Source organism: Leucopleurus acutus (genome assembly GCF_964270905.1).
Source record: "Leucopleurus acutus genome assembly, chromosome: 1".
NCBI classification, from domain to species: Eukaryota; Metazoa; Chordata; class Mammalia; order Artiodactyla; family Delphinidae; genus Leucopleurus; species Leucopleurus acutus.
In genome coordinates this window covers 124,749,104-124,767,654 of record NC_139142.1, presented here as the reverse complement: position 1 = coordinate 124,767,654, position 18,551 = coordinate 124,749,104, and the positions used below count along the sequence as shown (strand labels likewise).

The following is an 18,551-nucleotide window of genomic DNA, read 5'->3' as shown; positions in this document are numbered from 1 at the left end:
CTTAGCTGATTAGTGACTCCTAAGACTTCCTCTACACATGAATATCGGGCTACTTTTCCTGTCCTAACCTCCATCAGCAACAGTTTGATGGCCTTTCTCTTCCCTGGAAAACATCCCTTGAAAGCATCACCCTATGGTGAAATCTGTTATCCCTAACTTTGAGATCACTGTGTTGTATTTAGAACTATTAAATTGAATGTATATTCAATATTTGGCAATTTCATATAGTTCATCCTATATGTGAATCTGAGAAGCTAATTGTACTGTAGTGCAAACTGTGAGTAGTTATAGACTGAAAGAATGATGGAGTTGGGCAGGTCGCCCTGAGACAGCTGGAATTTGTGGTGCAAGAAGAATCAGTGAGATAGAACAGATAGTAAGAGACAGTAGACTAGGGCTTCCAGTCATTTTCTTTTGCTTAGAAGTAGAATTATTTGGTTCAGAAGTGCTTTGCCGGAAAGCCCACGGGGCAGGCCCCAAAGCCACTGTTCAGACCCCCAGGGCACTGGAGGAGAATTCGGCTGCCTCTCAGTGGGAACCTGGTGGCCCCAACCTGCCTCACAGCCACAGGTCCAAGCGGCCCACACAAAACCGTCGGCACTGAGAGAAGGGAGCCGCTGGGGGGCAGCAAAGGCTCGCAGATTTCTCCGTACAGGGGCTATTCTTTCAAGTACTGTACTTTTTTTTTTTTTTTTAACGAATTGCTCTAATACTTGGAAATTTAACTGAGAGCGATTTTATAATCTGAACTAGACTGTACGAGTAGAGACCCCGTTTGTCATTTCCTTCCAAAAATATATTTTTTTCCTGCCAGAATTCTACTACTCTCCCCCCGCCCCCCCTTCCCCCGGTCATTTTCAAGAATCCCTGAGCTTTTTCTCACTCCAGGAGGGCCATGTCCAGGCCCCCTGAGTGAGGAGCTGGCGGGGCGGGATGGACAGTGGCAGAGCCGGATGCCCAGCGCGGATCCGGTCCCTGGGGAGCCGGACCAAGGGGGCACTGTGAGCTGGAGCGCCCCCGGGCCTCAGGAACCGCGGGCAGGGCTGACTTTGCTGCCGCTCAGCACCTCTGCCTACAAGGTGGACACACCGACCTGATGCCCTGGAAAACACCTTTAGAAAATGGCTTTTAGGGGAGCAGATTTGGCGAGAGGCATCAAACTACCTTGCAGTGCCCGATCCCGTGGCAGTTTGTAAGTGTCACCACTGTGTCTCAGAACGAAAACAACCCCCTAAGGTTTCGCGCCTTCCGGGAAGCGGCAGTGGAGACCCAACTTGGATAAAAAAGAGGCGAATGGGGCCTTTGCGTGGCAGGTGCGGCGGGGCTGGGGGCGGCGCACGGGGAGGGCGCCCGCAAAGCGCTCTCGCAGAGTTGGGCGGGGGTGCTCGCCGAGGTGACAGGAGGAAGCGGGAGGTGGAGGGTGGAGAGGAGGTCCCGCCCCCACCTCGCTCTCCTTTACGGGAAGTGATGTGGGGCCCGACGGAAAATACCCGCCGAGGACCCAAAAAAGGCCGTCAGCGGGTGGACGCGGCGCGCGCAGAAGGAGCGGCGTGGGGACCGCGGGCGAAACAGGTGAGGCGGCTGGCGCGGGCGGGGGAGGCGCGCTTAGGCCCGGGGCTCCTGGAGGCTCCAGTCACCCCGCGGAGCTGAGCGACGGAGCGGGCGAGCGCAGGGTCTGGCCCTGGGGCGGGGGGTGGAGCTGCAGCTCCTTCTCTCCCCGCCTGTGGGCGGCTGAGCCCACCAGAAAAGCTGCTTTGCTTCTCCCAGGCCCTCAGCACAGACCCCACGATGACAGTGACGGGGGTGAGGGTCAGCTTGGGCGAGGTGCTGATTAGGTGGAGTCCCAGGTTGGGACGGGGCTGAGGTCACCTCCGGGCGGCATCCAGGTGCGAGGCTCCCCATCTCGGGGTGGGAGGAAGGAAACTTCTCTGGCAGGAGAGGAGGAAGGTCCCAGACCTCCTGCACGCCCCCCCCCTCCGCCCCCCAGCCCCCCGCCGTTCTTTCCTCCCTCCCTTTGTTGTCGGTTGAATGATTTAACATCTTGACACCTTTGCTGGTGAGGGTCTGGACGGGCAAACTGCACGGGTGGGAGAGGGTTCTCTCTTTCCCTGCCAATCAGACAGAAAACCCTACCAGGCAGCCAGGCTCTCGGGTCTTGACTGGTGGTAGGGCTGGTGTGATGACTCGTTTGGTAACCATTGCCAAAGCTTTTGTCTCTGTCCCAGTAGATCACCGATTAAGCAAAGTCAGGCCTGAAGTGAAGGAAAGCTTGTGAGCCCTTGACTTCACCTTCCCAGCATTTCGGCTCCTGCGGGCCACATGACTTCCTAATCTCCTGCCAGGGGGTCCTCTTTCTTACCTCTCTGGGCTAACAGCTGTTTTTTCCTACTGGATGTATTATCACTTTTGGGTCAGCTCATCATTCAGATGTTGAGAAGGGGAGGAGTGTTATGCTGTATAAATTTTCTATAATTATTGGTGATATAACTTGTTGGTGCTTCACTGTTCTTGTTCCATTTATTTATTTATCTTAACCTTCTTAGAAACTTGCTTTAGGGGGAAAACACAGTCTGGAAAACAGAATTTCTGCAGATGGTTACAAATGAAGAAAGGTTAATGTAGTGCTAGAAAGACTTGACTGACCATCATTCTTTTCTATATTTTATGTTAGTTTTCATTCCTACTTTCTTCCTTTCTCCCTCACTTCCTTAATTTCCATGGCCTGCCTTGATTTTTAACTTTGATGAAGTACAATTAATTTATTTTTTCTTCTGTTGCTCTGCTTTTGGTGTCAAATCTAAAAAAGCATTGCTAAATCCAAAGCCATGAAGATTTATGCCTATGTTTTCTTCTAAGAGCTGTATAGTTCTAGCTCTTACATTTCCATCTTTGACTCACTTTAAGTTAATTTTTGTATATGGTGTGTGGTAGGGGGTCTAACTTAATTTTTTTGCATATGGACATCCAGTTCTCCCAGCACCATTTGTTGAAAAGATTATTTTTTCCCCTTTGAATGCTGTTGGTGCCTGTGTTGAAAATAAATTGACTGTAAATGTGAGGGTTTATTTCTAGACTCTCGGTTCTACTCTACTGATCTGTATGTCTATCCTTATGCTAGTATCATACTCGCCTCTTTATTAGCTGTGTACATGGTGAGTTTTGAGATCGGGAAGTGTGAGTCCTCCCACTTTGCTTTTCTTTTTTGAGACTGTTCTGGCTATTCTGGGTTCCCTGAATTTCCATATGAAATTTAAGATCAGTTTCTCAATTTCTGTTGCCTTGGTTTTAAAAGAGATCTAAGGGTCTTGAAGTGGGCAACAGTCTCTAGGAACCAGACTCTTGATTTTCCTCTTCCAAACCTGCTTTCGCTTAGTCTCACCTGTCTCCGTTAATGGCAACTTCACTTTTCCAGGTGCTCAGGCTAAACACCCCAGGGTCACCCCTGATTCTTTTCTTTCTCTCACACTCCACATCTAGTCCCTCAGCAGATCTCATTGGTTCTATTTTGAGTCTATACCTAGGATAGGAAATTTCCACAGTTTCCCCTGCTTCCACCAAGTTCCTTTCACTTCTGTCGCCTGGATTACTCAAAAGCCTCCTACAGGGCCACTCTGCTTCCACCCTCACCACTCTACAGTCTGTTCTCAACGCAGCAGCCAGAGTCAATTATGTCTCTCACTCCGGTGCTCAAAGCTCTCCAGTGGCTTTTTATCTCAGAAGGAAACCAAAGTCCTTACTGTGGCCTGCAGTCCCCTTACATGGTGTGGGGGGCTTCATCTTCTATCACTCCCCTCTTTTCACACTCTGCCTCAGCCACACCTCAGGACCTTTGTATTTGCTGTTTCCTCTGCCTGGAATGTTCTTCCTTCAGATGTCTGCACAGCTTACTCACTCATTTCTTTCAAGTCAAAAGTCATTTCTTTAGAGATGCCTTCTTGTACCATCCCATCTAAAATAGCATCCTTCACCCCCCATCCCCGCCCTGCCCCATCTTTTTCTTCCCCTTTCCCTTGCCTTATTTTTCTTTAGAGTATTTATAGCACTCACTGTCATCACACACACACACACACACACACACACACACACACACACACACACACACACACAGATGTTGTACACAACATCTATCTCCCATTGGTGGAATACAAGCTCCATGAAGGTCAGGAATTTGTCTTGTTCACTATGGTGGGCATAGCACCTAGAATGGTTTCTGGCACATATTAAGCCCTAAAAAATCATGTTGAGTGAATGAAAAGGGAATGAGAGGCTGAGAAATGGGGATCACTCTGCTATTTCTTTCTCACTCTTCTTCCCACTTTATCCGAGAAGCAATGTCCATAGCTATACCACAACTCCTAAACCTCTCCTCTTCTGTTCTCCTATTTTCCTCAAGATAATGGCCTTACCCTCCTTGGAAAGGGAAAGGTCAAACAAGCAGAAAGGTGAGGACTTTGGGTCCTTCCCACCGTGGCAGTGGGGAGCCCTCTTCTCTGGGTGGGGGCATTCAGCATCTGTCTCCAGTGATTCGGTCTCTTGTGCTGATCCAGGGAGAGAGTGAAATCCCTTGGAAATTTGAGAAAATGGAATTTCATTTCCTAATGAATATTTTGCAGTACAGTGAATTTAATCTTTTTCTGACTTCTAACTGAAATTGCCAGTTCTGAGACTCATTTTGGCCTTTAATGATGTGACGACTTTAGACTGTCAGCTGATTATGTGTACGTGGCCTTAGACAAAAAAAGAAGTGTTCAATAAACTCTTGCTGAATGTACCCATAAGTTAATGAATAAACTTGGATTTGTTTTCCTCATTAGAAACCTCTAGTCCATATATTTAATTTTTCTTAGTGTATAGATATAAGTATCTGGTCTCAGTCCACCTCATCCTGCTGCTCCTGATAGAGCAATATTGGCAACAGTTGAGAGGGGTTTCCTGCGGACCTCTCTCAGTGAGAATTGAATTAACTGGCCCAGACAGCACAGTAATCAATCTTCTGTGTTATTTTGAAAACTGAACTAGCCTTCCATCGTTATTTAAACTTATCTTGGAATGTGCCCTGTCTATATCTTCACTACAAACTATGAAAAAGGATTATTTTTGTGTACATGGAATATATATATATATATATTTTTTTCTCTCTAATAAATTATGATAGGCTTGATACCACCTGAAAAACCAAACAGAGCTCACATGTTTAAAGTGTGAGTCCGTAATTAACTGGATGGGTGGGAGAATCCCTCTCACGATGTATATGTATATCAAATCACCATGATATACACTTTAAACATCTTACAATTTTATATGTCAATTATGCCTCAATAAAGCTGGCTCACAATAAAAAAAAAAAAAAAAGTGATGCCCTAGGCAGCAAGATTGTCTTGCCATTGTTAGAACAAGATTGCCTTCTGAAGAGAGGAATCTTTCCCTTTCACTGCCTTCGCTTTTTATACTGTGTGCAGGTTTTGCTTGGATCATATTTATTCCTCTGCCTCTTGGTCAGGAAGTTCCAGTTTATGGTCTGGTTTCCCTTAAGCTGATTATCTTGGGAGCAGACGTGAGCACTGAGTTGGAGGAAGAGATAAAGGGTTTGTAATTAACTTTATGTCCAGAGGGTGAGAGGTGTGGAGCTGTGAGCATCCAGCTGGTTTTGGCCTCCTGTCTGGTTGTGCAGTACACCACATTGTTTTTCTTGTATGATTGAGGTCTACTAACACTCATATTTCACTCACTGTTAAAGAAAACTTGATGCCTCACTTACTCAAAAGAAATGTTGAAAGTTATTCTTCCTTGCCTGTTTTTGTTTTGTTGTTTGCCTCTGTGTATGTTACCCATGAGAAGGCCTCCCATTTGGTGCCTCAGCCACACTTGGCACCACCCACAAATATGAAATCAGACTTCTGAGTCTTGAAATTGAACTTTTAACGTGGGGTCAGAGGTAGGGTGCCAGATTTAGCAAACTGGAAAAAAAAAGAAATTTGCATTTTGGATGACCAACAACTAATATTTTACTATAAGTATGTCCCATGTAATATTTGGGATGTACTTATGCTAAAAAAATTAGTTGTTTTTATGAAAGGCAAAATCAACTGGTGTCTTGAATCTAATCTGGTAACCCTGGTTTGGTAAACCTAGGTTTATGCACAGGGAATGCATTGATCATGATAATGTCCAAAGAACACCTGAGCTATGGCTCACTTTGGTGATTGCACATGTGTCCATCTTAAGGAAGGAGGGGGCTTATAAACTCAAGGAGTATTAGAACTAGAAGGAAGTAGAAGATTATCTTACTCTAGTGTTTGGTAGTTAAGGAAATTTTTATCCAGAGATGTTAAGTCATTTTCTAAGGTCACACAGTTAGTAGCAGAGCCAGAACCGGAACTCTGGGTCCAGTGGTTGGTCTGCTACATAATGTCTTCCCTTAAGAGATCATGTGTAAGTTGCTTATGTTTTCGTGCTGACCTTTAATCACTTCTTTTGCCACCCTCCCATGATCGCTCCATTCTCCTGCTGTCCTTCCAGTCCCTAGATCCATTATGTGGCAGGCAAAGCCATCCTCATGGATACCCTTGTCTTTTCTCTGAGAACCATAGGACTGTTTAGAGCCACCGTAGGTTGTATTTCTGTGGTGATGCCAGAAAGCCAGAAAGCCTGTCTTTCCATGTGTTTTTATTCCTTTTAAGGTCTGGTTAATATTTCTGTTACCTTTGAGTGTTCATTGTAAGATGCTTTGATTTAGGAGGACTTGCTGAGAACAATTCCACAGCCACCAAGTACTGTCTCACTGTAAGTCACTTGCTTTGTGTGGCCTATTCCTTTGATACTCCGTATCCTTTTGTATTTTGGTAGAATAAATATGGAAGCTACATGGTAAGGACCAATGCAGTAGATAGGTATATGTGACTTCCTATTTAGAGATGTGTCCTTTTAAAACACTGGGTTATGTTCTTACTGTTTAAAAGTTATTTGTACTTATTTGAGAAAGCAGTCTTGAAAACGAATATGCTTCCTCTGACTCTCACGAGAATACCATATTTCAGAGCCACTAATCCTGTTTTTTCATAGCTTTGTTGATTAATTCATATAAAGCCTTACCAGCTGCCAGGCCAAAGCATAACAATAAAATCGGTTGCCAAGAGACTGAAAAATCTGTTCATTCTTAACTAACTGCTGCTCATCTATCTTGCTCTGATCCCACCTCATGGGCAGCTGGTCAAGTCTTATCTGAGTATGGCTGGTTACTTATCTCCTGTATATTTGTATCATTTGCAACAAAGACAGGGTCTCAGTCAGCTAATAAAACTTATGGTAAGGTATTGTTTAAATTCTTGCTGTGCTAGCCCTAATACGGGAAGGAAGGAATGAGACATACACCTGAGAATTTTAAAATATAATCCATGGTTGTGGTCGGGATTTCTTTGTTTCCTGCAGTGTGTGAATCATTTTCATAATGAATCTCACCACCGCAAGGGAGCAACCCCAGGCATGAGTAAAAAGGTCTAGCAGCCCTTGAAAAGATAAAGTATCGTCCTTCTAGTCAGATACTGGAGACCAAATGTGGCCAAACAAGCTGCTGGCTGTTCCAGGCTGGGCTTCCTTCATCAGAGACAAGGTCAGTTCTCCATTGCCCCCACTCTGCTTAGGCACAGAGGGCCGTGAAGTGGGTTGTGGTATTTCCTCAGGGAGTGACTCATCCCTGTGTTCCACAGCTCCTGCTGGAATGTGGAGGAACCAACACAGGCAGGAATTAGTGGATTGGTTTTTAGCTTCTAACACTGCCAATAATTAACTAAGTGATATTACACCAGCATTCTCAATTGGGCTGGTTCCGACTCGCTCCTCCCGCAGAGGGCACTGGGCAATGTCTAGAGGCACGTCTGGTTGTCACACCTGGGGAGCTATTGCTGGCATTTAGAGACCAGGGGCGCCTCTAAACATCCCACAATGCACAGGACAGCCCCTCATGGCAAAGGGTCAGTCCTGCCCACCATGTCAGTAGGGCCAAGGCTGAGAAACCCTGCGTTAGACACATCGTTGAACCTCTCTGGTGTGCGGTTTCCTGAGTTCCACATTCTCTCCATCATGTAAAGTTAACTAAGCCTAACTCCACCTCTCTTGCCTTTCTAACCTCTCCCTCACCCCAATTCTAAGTCATTAAATGTGAAGTAGGACCCAGGCATCTATATGTGTACATAGTTTTTAATCCCCACCAGGGATGCTGGTGGGCAGTTGGGACTGAGAACCCTGCCCTCAGGGATCATGGAGTGAGGTCCTCACCAAGGTGCCAGGTGGACCATTTGAGGGGAGTGGATGGTGTGGGGAGAGCCTGCCAGTAGGAAGTGAGAGCCGGGTGGCAGGGCCTGGCTGCCGTGTGACTCAGCGCAGGTGGAAGGCTGCCAGAAGGGCCGCAGGGAGTGCTGTGACTGAAGGCTTGGTTCCTGGATTCCTCAGAGATGGGGCCCTCAGCCCCTCGGCCTGACGAGCTCTCGGCTTCCTGGGAGTGTCTGCTCCACAGATTCCCAGCTGGCCACCGTACCCTTGTGCCAGAGGTGCCACAGACCTCAGAGTTTCCCAAGGAAATAGTAGGACTGGCCAGTTTCTTCATTAACACCCCATTTCCTGCTTAGCTAGAGCCTCTCTGAGAGATTAAAAGTCAACAGCAAAAACCCCAACCCTGAGTCAGCAGCCCATTTTGCCACCCAGATAAGGTGGCAACAACCTCACTTGTTACACTTATGGCATCGTGTAATTTAAGGGCTGGTAGGCACCTTAGAAACAAGGGGGCCCAGCCTCCCCTCCACCTCAGAGGTTCAGAGCGGTCCCCAAGGTCACATGACAAATTGATGGCAGAGACGGTTCTAGAAGACAGGTCTGCTGGTTCTTTCTATGCCCCTGTGCAAATGTTTCTTAATTGTAACCAGCAGTGTCTCTTCCTTGAACTCTTCTGAAATATCACAGGAATTGAAGCAAGTATATTAATGATTTTCCCCTATGTTAAAGCAGTCCAGAAATATCTGTCTGCTATGGCTGTGTGCCAGCTGCCAGTTAAAGGCCACCATCATTTTTTTGCCTGTACTATTGCTTTTCTTCTTCTTCTTCTTCATTTTCTTTTTTTTGGCCACACCACGCAGCATGTAGGATCTTAGTTCCCTGGCCCTGGGTCAAACCTGCACCCCCTGCTGTGGAAGCGTGGAGTCTTAACCACTGGACCACCAGGGAAGTCCCTGCTGCTTTTCTGGTCCCGTTCTGTGCCACCCATAACCCATTCCTCACACAAAGCCAGTGATCTTTAAAAAATGTAAATCAGATCATATCCTTCTTCTGTTTAAAATTCCTCAGTCGGGGCTTCCCTGGTGGCGCAGTGGTTGAGAGTCCGCCTGCCGATGCAGGGGACACGGGTTCGTGCCCCGGTCCGGGAAGATCCCACGTGCCGCGGAGCCTGTGAGCCATGGCCGCTGAGCCTGTGTGTCCGGAGCCCGTGCTCCGCAACGGGAGAGGCCACAACAGTGAGAGGCCCGCTTACCGCAAAAAAAAAAAAAAAAAATTCCTCAGTCACTTCCCATTGCAGTTGGTGTAAAATCCAAATGTTCTAACTGGTCTGGAAGAGTCTCCGTGATCTGAGCCCTGTTGACCTCCTTGACCTCAGTTCACCCCTGTGCCTCCATCTTTCAGCCTTATCTACTTCCTTTCTGTTCCTTAAAAATGCCAAGTTCTTTCCTTCCTCAGAGCCTTTATACTTGCCTATAATTCTTTTCTCTAGATCCTCACCTGGCTGGTCCCTTGCAGCAGAGTAATCCCTGATCACTCTGTTGAAAGTAGTCTCTAGTCAGTCTCTACCCTATTATTACACTATTGTCTTCACAGGACTTAGTACTCTTTGAAATTATTTTATCTCTATCTTCACTTATTACTGTCTGTGTCTTCCTACTGAATTGTTCTGTCTATGAGAGCAGGGACTTTTTCTGTTTTGTGAACTCTCTATGCTTAGCACCTAGAATAATGCCTGGCACATGGTAGATGCTAAGGTAATAAATGAATGATAGAGTAACTAGGGAGTTGGTATTAGAGAAGATTGCCTGACAGATTGTCCTATGTAATTCCTATTTTTTCCTACATTGAGCTTTATTTATTTATTTTTTAAACTTGTTTCTTTTTTTAAAATTAATTAATTGTTGACTGCGTTGGGTCTTCGTTGCTGTGTGCGGGCTTTGTCTAGTTTTGGCGAGTGGGGACTACTCTTCCTTGCAGTGCGCGGGCTTCTCATTGTGGTGGCTTCTCTTGCTGCAGAGTACGGGCTCTAGGCGCGCAGGCTTCATTAGTTGTGGCACATGGGCTCTAGAGCGCAGGCTCAGTAGTTGTGGTGCACGGGCTTAGTTGCTCCGCAGCATGTGGGATCTTCCTGGACCAGGGCTCGAACCCGTGTCCCCGCATTGGCAGGAGGACTCAACGACTGCTCCACCAGGGAAGCCCTGGACTTTATTTTTTGAACTAAAACTGGAATGCCAGTTTGATACATGAGAAAAGTGCAACTGTTAAGCAGACTAGATTCCTTTCTTTGAAGATGAATGTACTCACTTCCTCTGGTAAAAACTCTGTGGGAAGCAAGTATAAAAGGACAAGGGTACTTGGTAAGCACAGACTCAGACACAGGGACTTAGAAATCAAACAGGTCCAAGAGCTTTAGTGCTGGATGGGGCCTGCAAGATCACCATGGGAATGGTTCCTCAAAACTGGCTGCCCATGAAAATCACACAGGGAACTTTGATTTAAAACATACTCACGCAGGGACTTTCTTGGAGGTCCAGTGGCTAAGACTCTGCGCTCCCAATGCAGGGGACCTGAGTTTGATCCCTGGTCAGGGAACTAGATCCCACATGCCGCAACTAAAGATCCTGCACGCGGCAACAAAGATTCCCGTGTGCCACAACTAAGACCCGGTGCAGCCAAATAAATATTAAAAAAAAAAACACAAAACCTAAAAAAACATACACATGCAAAACCACACGTTTTTCAGTCTCTCCTTTGGAGATTTTAATTTGCTATTCTTGGCATTAAGGCTGGGGAATCCATGTTTTATCTAAAATGCTGCTGTAGTGATGGCTGGTGCACAGCCAGGTTTGGGAACCAGTGACTGAGCCCACTTCTGTTCCCAGGTGAATACACTGAGAGGTTCAAAGAGATCGCCTGTCTCACTCAGGGGTACCCACCTGGGAAGCTGGGAGATGGCACTCAAATCTCTCAGCTTTCTCTGCGCCTTTCGAAAAATGTAGTGAGAAAGAATCTCAGGGACAGAGGTGGCACAGCCTTGGAAGTTGTGGGTTTATTAGTTTTTTCTTTATTGACATGTAACTAACCAGTCTGGTGTCAAACAGGAAATGCATGTAGCATCGTTTTCCTTGATTACAAACTGTCAGAACAATCTGATTTTAGTGGAGCGATGATCAAAGTGTGGTTCTGGGACCAGCAACACCGGCACCATCTGGGAACTTGTTAGAAATGCAGATTCTCAGCCCCGGCCCAGAACTACTGATTGTGGAACTCTGGAGATGGCCCAGCAGTCTGTGTTTTCAAGCCATCCAGATAATTCTGATGCCCACTGAAGCTTGAGAACCACCATCACAGGTACTTTTTACAACCCAACCATTGGTTAAAGAAGCTGGCCTTGGCCTTCTAGTTGGTGACGCATTAACATGCAGGACTTAAGCTAGCCATCTGCTTTCCTTGGTGAAGTTTGTTCAAAATAGGGACTTTTGTTATAAATCTTCATTAGACTGCTACACAAGAAAGGGGGGGATGGGTTAATACTTGTTGAACACCTGCTGCATGTGAGGCTCTGTGCTGGAAGCTATTACCTGTTGTCTCATTTAATTCTCACAACCATCCTGCTAGGTAGGTATTATTATCCCTATTTTACAGATTTGGAGTCTTGGGGTTGGTGGAGGTTAAACGTGGCCTTTCCTCTGGGTTATTTGCCCAGAGATGGTTGTGCGTTTTGCTGTCTGTGGTCTCCCCTCAAACCTCTTTATGCACAATCAGGAGTCCTCTGGGAATCTTGTTATAAATGCACATTCCCTAGCCATCCTCTCGGAGATCCTCATTCAGGGGCCTGGGTGGATTTTCTTCAGGTGCTCCAGGTGATTCTGCTGCCAGTGGGCATCAGACCATACTTGGAGAAGTTCTCTCCTGGATCCAATCACTCTTGCTTCAGTAGTTGGACCAGATGTCTCTCAAGGCTCCTTGGAGGTTCTGTGGTTCGCCAGTGTTTTGCTCACAGGCCTTGGGCACTGGGTGGGGGCACTGGCAGAAGAAGTATGAGTATGGGAGGTGGGAGCTTGGGAGCCTGGACAGAGAAGTCTCTTACATGCCTGGCTGTTCATGCTCTCTGCTGCCTCTTAGAGTGCCCAGGCCATGTCTTGGCTTTGAGTAACTTGTGATCCTTTCAGTTATCTACCCCAAATCGTGCAACTTTTCTTATAGCAACTTCGCCCTTGTGTTGGTAGACTGCCCTGATGTGAGCAATTTCCTTTGGCTTTTGAGGTCAGAATGGCATTTCATCTGTTTGTTGATAAGATCCCTTATTTTTCAGGCATAGAATGGACATATTTAGTGAATGAATTGTTAATCCATTAGGAGACAATGATTTGGTGCCATTATGAAGGAAAAAAGTGAGATGCAAATTAAAAAAGAATTTCATCATGTCTGATGTCCTTCTTTGTGAGTTGGAATGCTGATTTCTGTCCAGAAGTTTAGAAGCAACTACTAACATAAGTACTAACATGAGTACCCCAGGGCTTCTGTAGTAGAAAAGATGCATGGAGAAGTCAACATTGTTGAAATATTACATTTCTTTAACAAGCCTTAGTCCCTGAAACAAATTGTGTAGGAAAAGGGTGGAAGGAAATTCATGAAAGCAAACATTTCAGCTTCCTGGGATCCACTGTATATAAGGTTAATTATTTTTCCAGTAAGTAAATAACCAAGGTACAGGTTAAGTTTCTAAGGATAATTTATTTTGCCACTGATATCAGAGTTGGTAATAACAATAGGTAACTGAGCCCAGTAGCTAGAGCTATCATTTATTGAGAGCTTACTATGTGTCAGGAATTATATGAACATTCTCTCACTTAATCCTCAATAGACTTTCAAAGTAAATATTATCCTTCATTTTACAGCTGATGAAACAGGCTTAGAAGGGTTAAGTAATTTAACCAGTGCTGGGACTGGGGTTTCCAGGTATGCAGGACTTTCGGTGCTAAAACGCAGTCCCAGGTAAACTGGGATGGTTGGTTTCCCTGAGTGTCACCCAGCTCACTGACCTACAGTTGATAGTTAGAAAGTAAGCCCAAAGGGTTCTGAATTGTCAGATAGATGATTCGTATATGGAAACATGCAGATTTGCCCCACAGAGAGACCGTCAGAACATTTTGTGGTGCCCATTTTTCTCCATTTTATACATAATTCTAATCTTGGTTATTTGGTTTCCATGTGCCTTGTCAATTAGAAGCTGCACATTGGCGGGGGAAGGGGTGACCGTAGAAAGGCACACTGATTATTGTGGTGAGGGACAGGTGGCTAACTGACAGAGAAGGTGAGGACAGGGAGAATGAAATGTAAACTAATAAAAGACAAAATCAATACAGTGTCAGGAGGCTTTTATTATAGGGGCAAACATACCTTAATAAGAATAGCTACTTTTGAACATTTACTATGTGCCAAACACTGTTTTAAGCACTTTATAGGTATTACATAATTCAATTTTTACAAAATAATCCTGTTATTATCCTGGTTCCACAGATGAGGAAACTGAGGCACAGAGAGGTTAAGTAACTTGCTGAAGGTCACACAGCCAGTGAGTGGTAAAGCTGAGATTCAGAGCCAGGCAGCCTGTCTCCAGGGCCCAGATCCTCAGCATCCTGTTTCCATGTAGGCCCTAGATCCTGAGGATGTAGCACACGTCAGAGGTGTTTATTGTGATGGCCTGACTCATCCAAGAAAAAATAATTTAAGCTTGGGCATTACATTTCATTTTGTATTAATTAATTTTAAAGATTTTATCAGGGCATAGTTCTACAAGGCCTGTTAGAAGCCATCCGAGCCCCCGCCCCCAGTTCATTTCCTGCTCCCCAGAGTCAACTGCTTTCAGTTCTTGCAATGAATTGACTCTTGCTGGTTGATATATCCCCTGTCTCTAAATGACGTACTTATATTTCTATGGCCGGTTTTTCAGTTTGAGGCATTTTCTGTTGATGCTTTACTATGGAAGAAGAGAATTTTAGCTTGTTTTTCCACCTATACCCCTACCACACACGTATACCATTTCCATCTCCTCCTTCTCCCAACAGGTACAACAGAGTTTTAGCTAGATTGACATGTCATGGGCTCCTTTGTATCTTTCAGCGTCCCTCCTGGGTTGGGCAGATTCTCCCGAGAAGAGCATTTGAACCCACCTGCCTGTGGACTATGCCTGCCTTCTGGAAGTCCAGTGTGTAGGTGAGGGTGGAGGTGTCTTCATACTTAGCAACTTCTCAGTGCCTCCCGCTGCCTCCACTGAAGTTGGTATGACTCAGAGACCCTCTGAGAGTCTGGTACTCGGAGCTTTACTCTCTCCAGAGAATAAACCTTCGACTACTGCCAGAGCTGGAGGAGTCACAAGGCTGGCAAGGGTGGGGCTTGGGGGTGTAAACAGACTTCCACCATTTTTAGCCCCACTTTACCCTCTCCCCTCCCTCAGAGGTGTTTGGGGCCCCAACTGCCTAAGCCTTTCTGGAGATTCTGTGATGAGTTGCTTGTTGGCTTTCTCTAATGGCAGGTAAAGAGTCTGCTTTCCTGGGTCTGCTAATTGATTACCTCTTGTTCATCTATTCGATACTTTCTAGCTTCCAACATTTTCTTCCTGTTGTTTCCACTTACGTTCTCTTTGTTTTTGTAAGTTTATGTCTATAAGCAATAAAATTCTCTTCCTTGTTATACTAGTGAGATTTGGGGAGGTAATAGAACTAAATGTATTTAGTGTTCCATCTGTATCCTGAAGCCTGAAAGACATTTGAGAAAGCTTTCAATGCAAAGTGGTCTAAAAAAAGGTTGTGTTGCTCTAAGACTTATAGTTCTATGAAAAATGGGGTCGTTGAAGTTTTACTTGCTACTGAAAGTGTCGTTCTAGGACTAGGAGCATCATTGTTACCTGGGTATCACCTGGGTGCTCCTTAGAAATGCAGAATCCTGGGCCCTACCCAGACCTATTGAATCAGAATTAGCATTTTAACAAAATCCTAAGATTCCTAAGAACCCTGAAGGCTGAGAAGTGCTAATATGAAACTTTACTCAGCTTCTACTGTAATTTAGAATAAGCTAACTGTAATGAATTTTAATCTGGGATTTAAACATTTTGGTACATTCCCTTAATAAATTATTCTCCACATTCTAGAGGTTGCTGTGAGAAAAGAGGAGTATATAAGTTTTCCTTTATAAACCACATAAACCGAAAATTCCGTGTCATTTAGCAGATGATGTCAGACTGGTTATGTTCAGTCTTTTTCAGTTGCTCACATTTCAGGTTGGTGATGGGATCGTGTAGATTGTATCGGTGGAGTCTTCAGTCACACTTTGAGTGGTCAAAGTGAGCGGGTGGCTTCCCCTAGAGGCAAAGGATAGAGTGATTCGTTTTACACCCAGCATCTATCCCGGTGACAGGCTTGTCTTCAGCTAGTGATTTGTGGGACGGGTGAGTCAGATAAGACACAATTCCTGTCTTCAAGATATTCAGGGACTTCCCTGGCGGCCCAGTGGTTAAGACTCCGTGCTTCCACTGCAGGGGAGCACGGGTTTGATCCCTGGTTGGGGAACTAAGACCCCACAGGCCGCGCAGCACGGCCAAGAAAAAAAAAAAAAAAGATATTCACCAACCAGCAAGAAATAAATTGGATAATTACCATCCAGGGTTAACCTGTTCTAGGAAGAGTGAGCACAGAGAAGGGGCATCTAATGCAGCATTACTGGCAGAAGAAGGAGCCGAAGGACTAAGTCTCTGGGTGGGTTTAGAGCAGGTGCCCTCTGGGGAGTGTATCAGAATCACCTGGAGGGCTTGTTGGCTGCCCCCATCCTTAGAATTTCTGATCCCATAGGCCTGGGGTGGACCCACAAATGTGCATTTCTAACAGTTTCCCAGATGCTGCTGATGACTGCCCTCCCACTTTGAAAATCACTGGTTTAGAGAATTACAACTAGTTGTGGTGGCTGGAGTCAGGAGGCAGGGATGACAAAGAAGGCAGAGGCCTAAGGAGTGGGGATGCCACTGCGGAGGTGGTGGGGAGCCGTTGGCTGGCTTTACAGAGGACGGTGATGGACACCCACTTACCTTTTGGAAAGATCACTTTGGCTGAGGCGTGGAGGATGGGTCCGTGGGGGGGGCCAGTTGGGGGCCAGAAAGCCGAATGTGTGGTTGATTGTAGCCATCCAATGAGAAATGATAAACACTTGGAATAAAGGCAAGAGGAGGGAGGAGCCTTAGAACTTGGTGGCTAATGGAAGTGGGAGGAGCCACTGAGCGCCAGTCAGATGTCTGGCTGGGTGTGTGTTCGGACTGTGTTACTCAAGACACAGGAGGAGAGGAGGGTCTGAAGCAGGGTCTGGAGAGGAGAGCACAGGAGGTAAGTGGAGGGCAGGACATGTTGAATTTAAGATGCCGGCAAGATATCTGGGTGGACCGCGCGGTAGAGAGTTTCCCTCGTGAGTCTGGAGGCCGGAGTGAGAGGTGTGGGAAGTCCCGTCACTTCTGCCACTTAACACTGATCTCCCGTGGTGTTTGTTTGGATCAGGCCTTGTATTTGTAAAGAAACAGTATTAATATAAACCTTCAGGGCCTTGAGAACGCAATACCTTTAAAGATGTCTTTTCAAGAAACATCTAATTTTTTGATGGGGGGAAAAAGAAAAAGTTGAAGTGTGAGTCTTCTAACGTTGGAAGGCGGTTAATACAGCCACCTTCTGTCTGAGAGACCAGGAGATTGGGTTTTAGTAAAAACTTGAAAGGGGCAAAGTCACTTGACTGGTTTGCAGGCCATATGACGAACAGCTGAGACTAATTAGCTGGATTGTGGGTTTTTACAGAGATGCCTGATTTTGAAAGTTGATGGAGCAAATTGCTTTTCAAAAGACTCTTTTGAAAAACTTTTACAAGTAGGCGATTCTGACTTTCACATCTTTGTATTAGACAAAAAGTAACTTTTTAGAAGAGGACATGTGAGTCCAAGTTCTCTAATTGTTGAAGTATTGGGAACGCCAGTCTCTACAGTGTTAGGAAAATTAACCAGCGATTTATACTTTATCAAGGTATGCTTTTGCTTTTTTTGGTGGTGGGGAGGGAGGTAGAGTTCTGCCATGCCAATTTTCAAGTACTTAAAACACGTGCAGTTTAACATAAAATGCCACTGCACATGTTAATTTTTTTTTTAAACAAAGACTTCAAGACATCTGCTAAATTTCTTGGGTTTAGTTTGAAAAGTGCATTTTCAGTTACCAGAGAGTGAGTATGAATACTGACTGCATTCTTCCTTTCTTTTCTGTACTTTAACGAAGTAACAGAGGCTTTTATTCTCAGATAATATGTTGAGTAAGAGAGCCGATTATGGAATTGAATTGCTCTAAGAGTCTCGCTCATCCTCTGAGCATTTTATCCACAACAATTCAAGCTTATTGGGATTTTGTTTTCAATATTGTTAGTAGCTCTAGTGGAGGATTATATAAGCATGTGTTTTAGTATAAGGTGTATTTCTTCTGTCAGTTAAATTTGCCTTCAAATTATTCATTTTGTGATGTTTGGAAACAGCATTGTGAGGAAAGGTCCATCTATTTTAGAGGTGCTTAGTGATAGTATGCAGGAATGAAAGATCTGGGTGATGAGTATGATGGGGTATCTTATTAGACAATTCTCCCTACTTTTAGATATGTACCAGTTTGCTGGGACTGCCATAACCAAGTGTCACAGACTGTGTAGCTTAAATAACAGAAATTTCTTGTCTCAGTCCTGGAGCCTAGAAGTCTGAGATCAAGGTGTTGGCAGGGCTGGCTCCTTCTGGGGGCTCTGAAGGAAGGGTCTGTTCCAGGCCTCTCTCCTTGGCTTGTATATGGCTGTCTTCTCCCTCTGTCTCTTCTTGTCATCTTTCTTTTCTGTGTGTCTCTGTTCAGAAATCTTATTATAGGGACACCAGTCACACTGGATTAGGGCCCACCCTAATGACCTCTTTTTCACTTGATACCCTCTCTAAGGACCCTCTTCCAAATCAGGTCATGTTATGAAGTACTACGAGTTAGGACTTCAACATATGAATTTTGGGGGAACACAGTTCAACTCATAACAGATAAATCTGAAAGATTTCATTACATCACACTTTGCCTCCACGTGCATGCAATAGGTATTTATTAAGCCAAGTGCCTAGACTGTGTTGGGTGTTGAGTGTGTGAAGATAAATAAGACGCGGTCTCTGCCCACTAACATTGGTTTAATCATATGTATGGATCTAACTTCGTGAGTGTGCGTTCACTTATCTCTTCCATTGA

General features: G+C 45.2%; 1 protein-coding gene across 2 annotated transcripts in view; it reads left to right on the top strand.

Moving 5' to 3' along the window:
• The first annotated feature begins 1,468 nt into the window (after positions 1-1,468).
• Positions 1,469-18,551, top strand: part of RAB27A (RAB27A, member RAS oncogene family) — a 72,280-nt gene continuing 55,197 nt past the window's right edge. Inside the window, exon 1 of one of the 2 annotated variants that reach the window (XM_082846671.1) lies at positions 1,469-1,572. The gene's annotated coding sequence lies outside the window, so the exon portion shown is untranslated. The remainder of the gene's footprint in view (positions 1,573-18,551) is intronic. The other variant, XM_082846672.1, reaches the window with a different exon arrangement.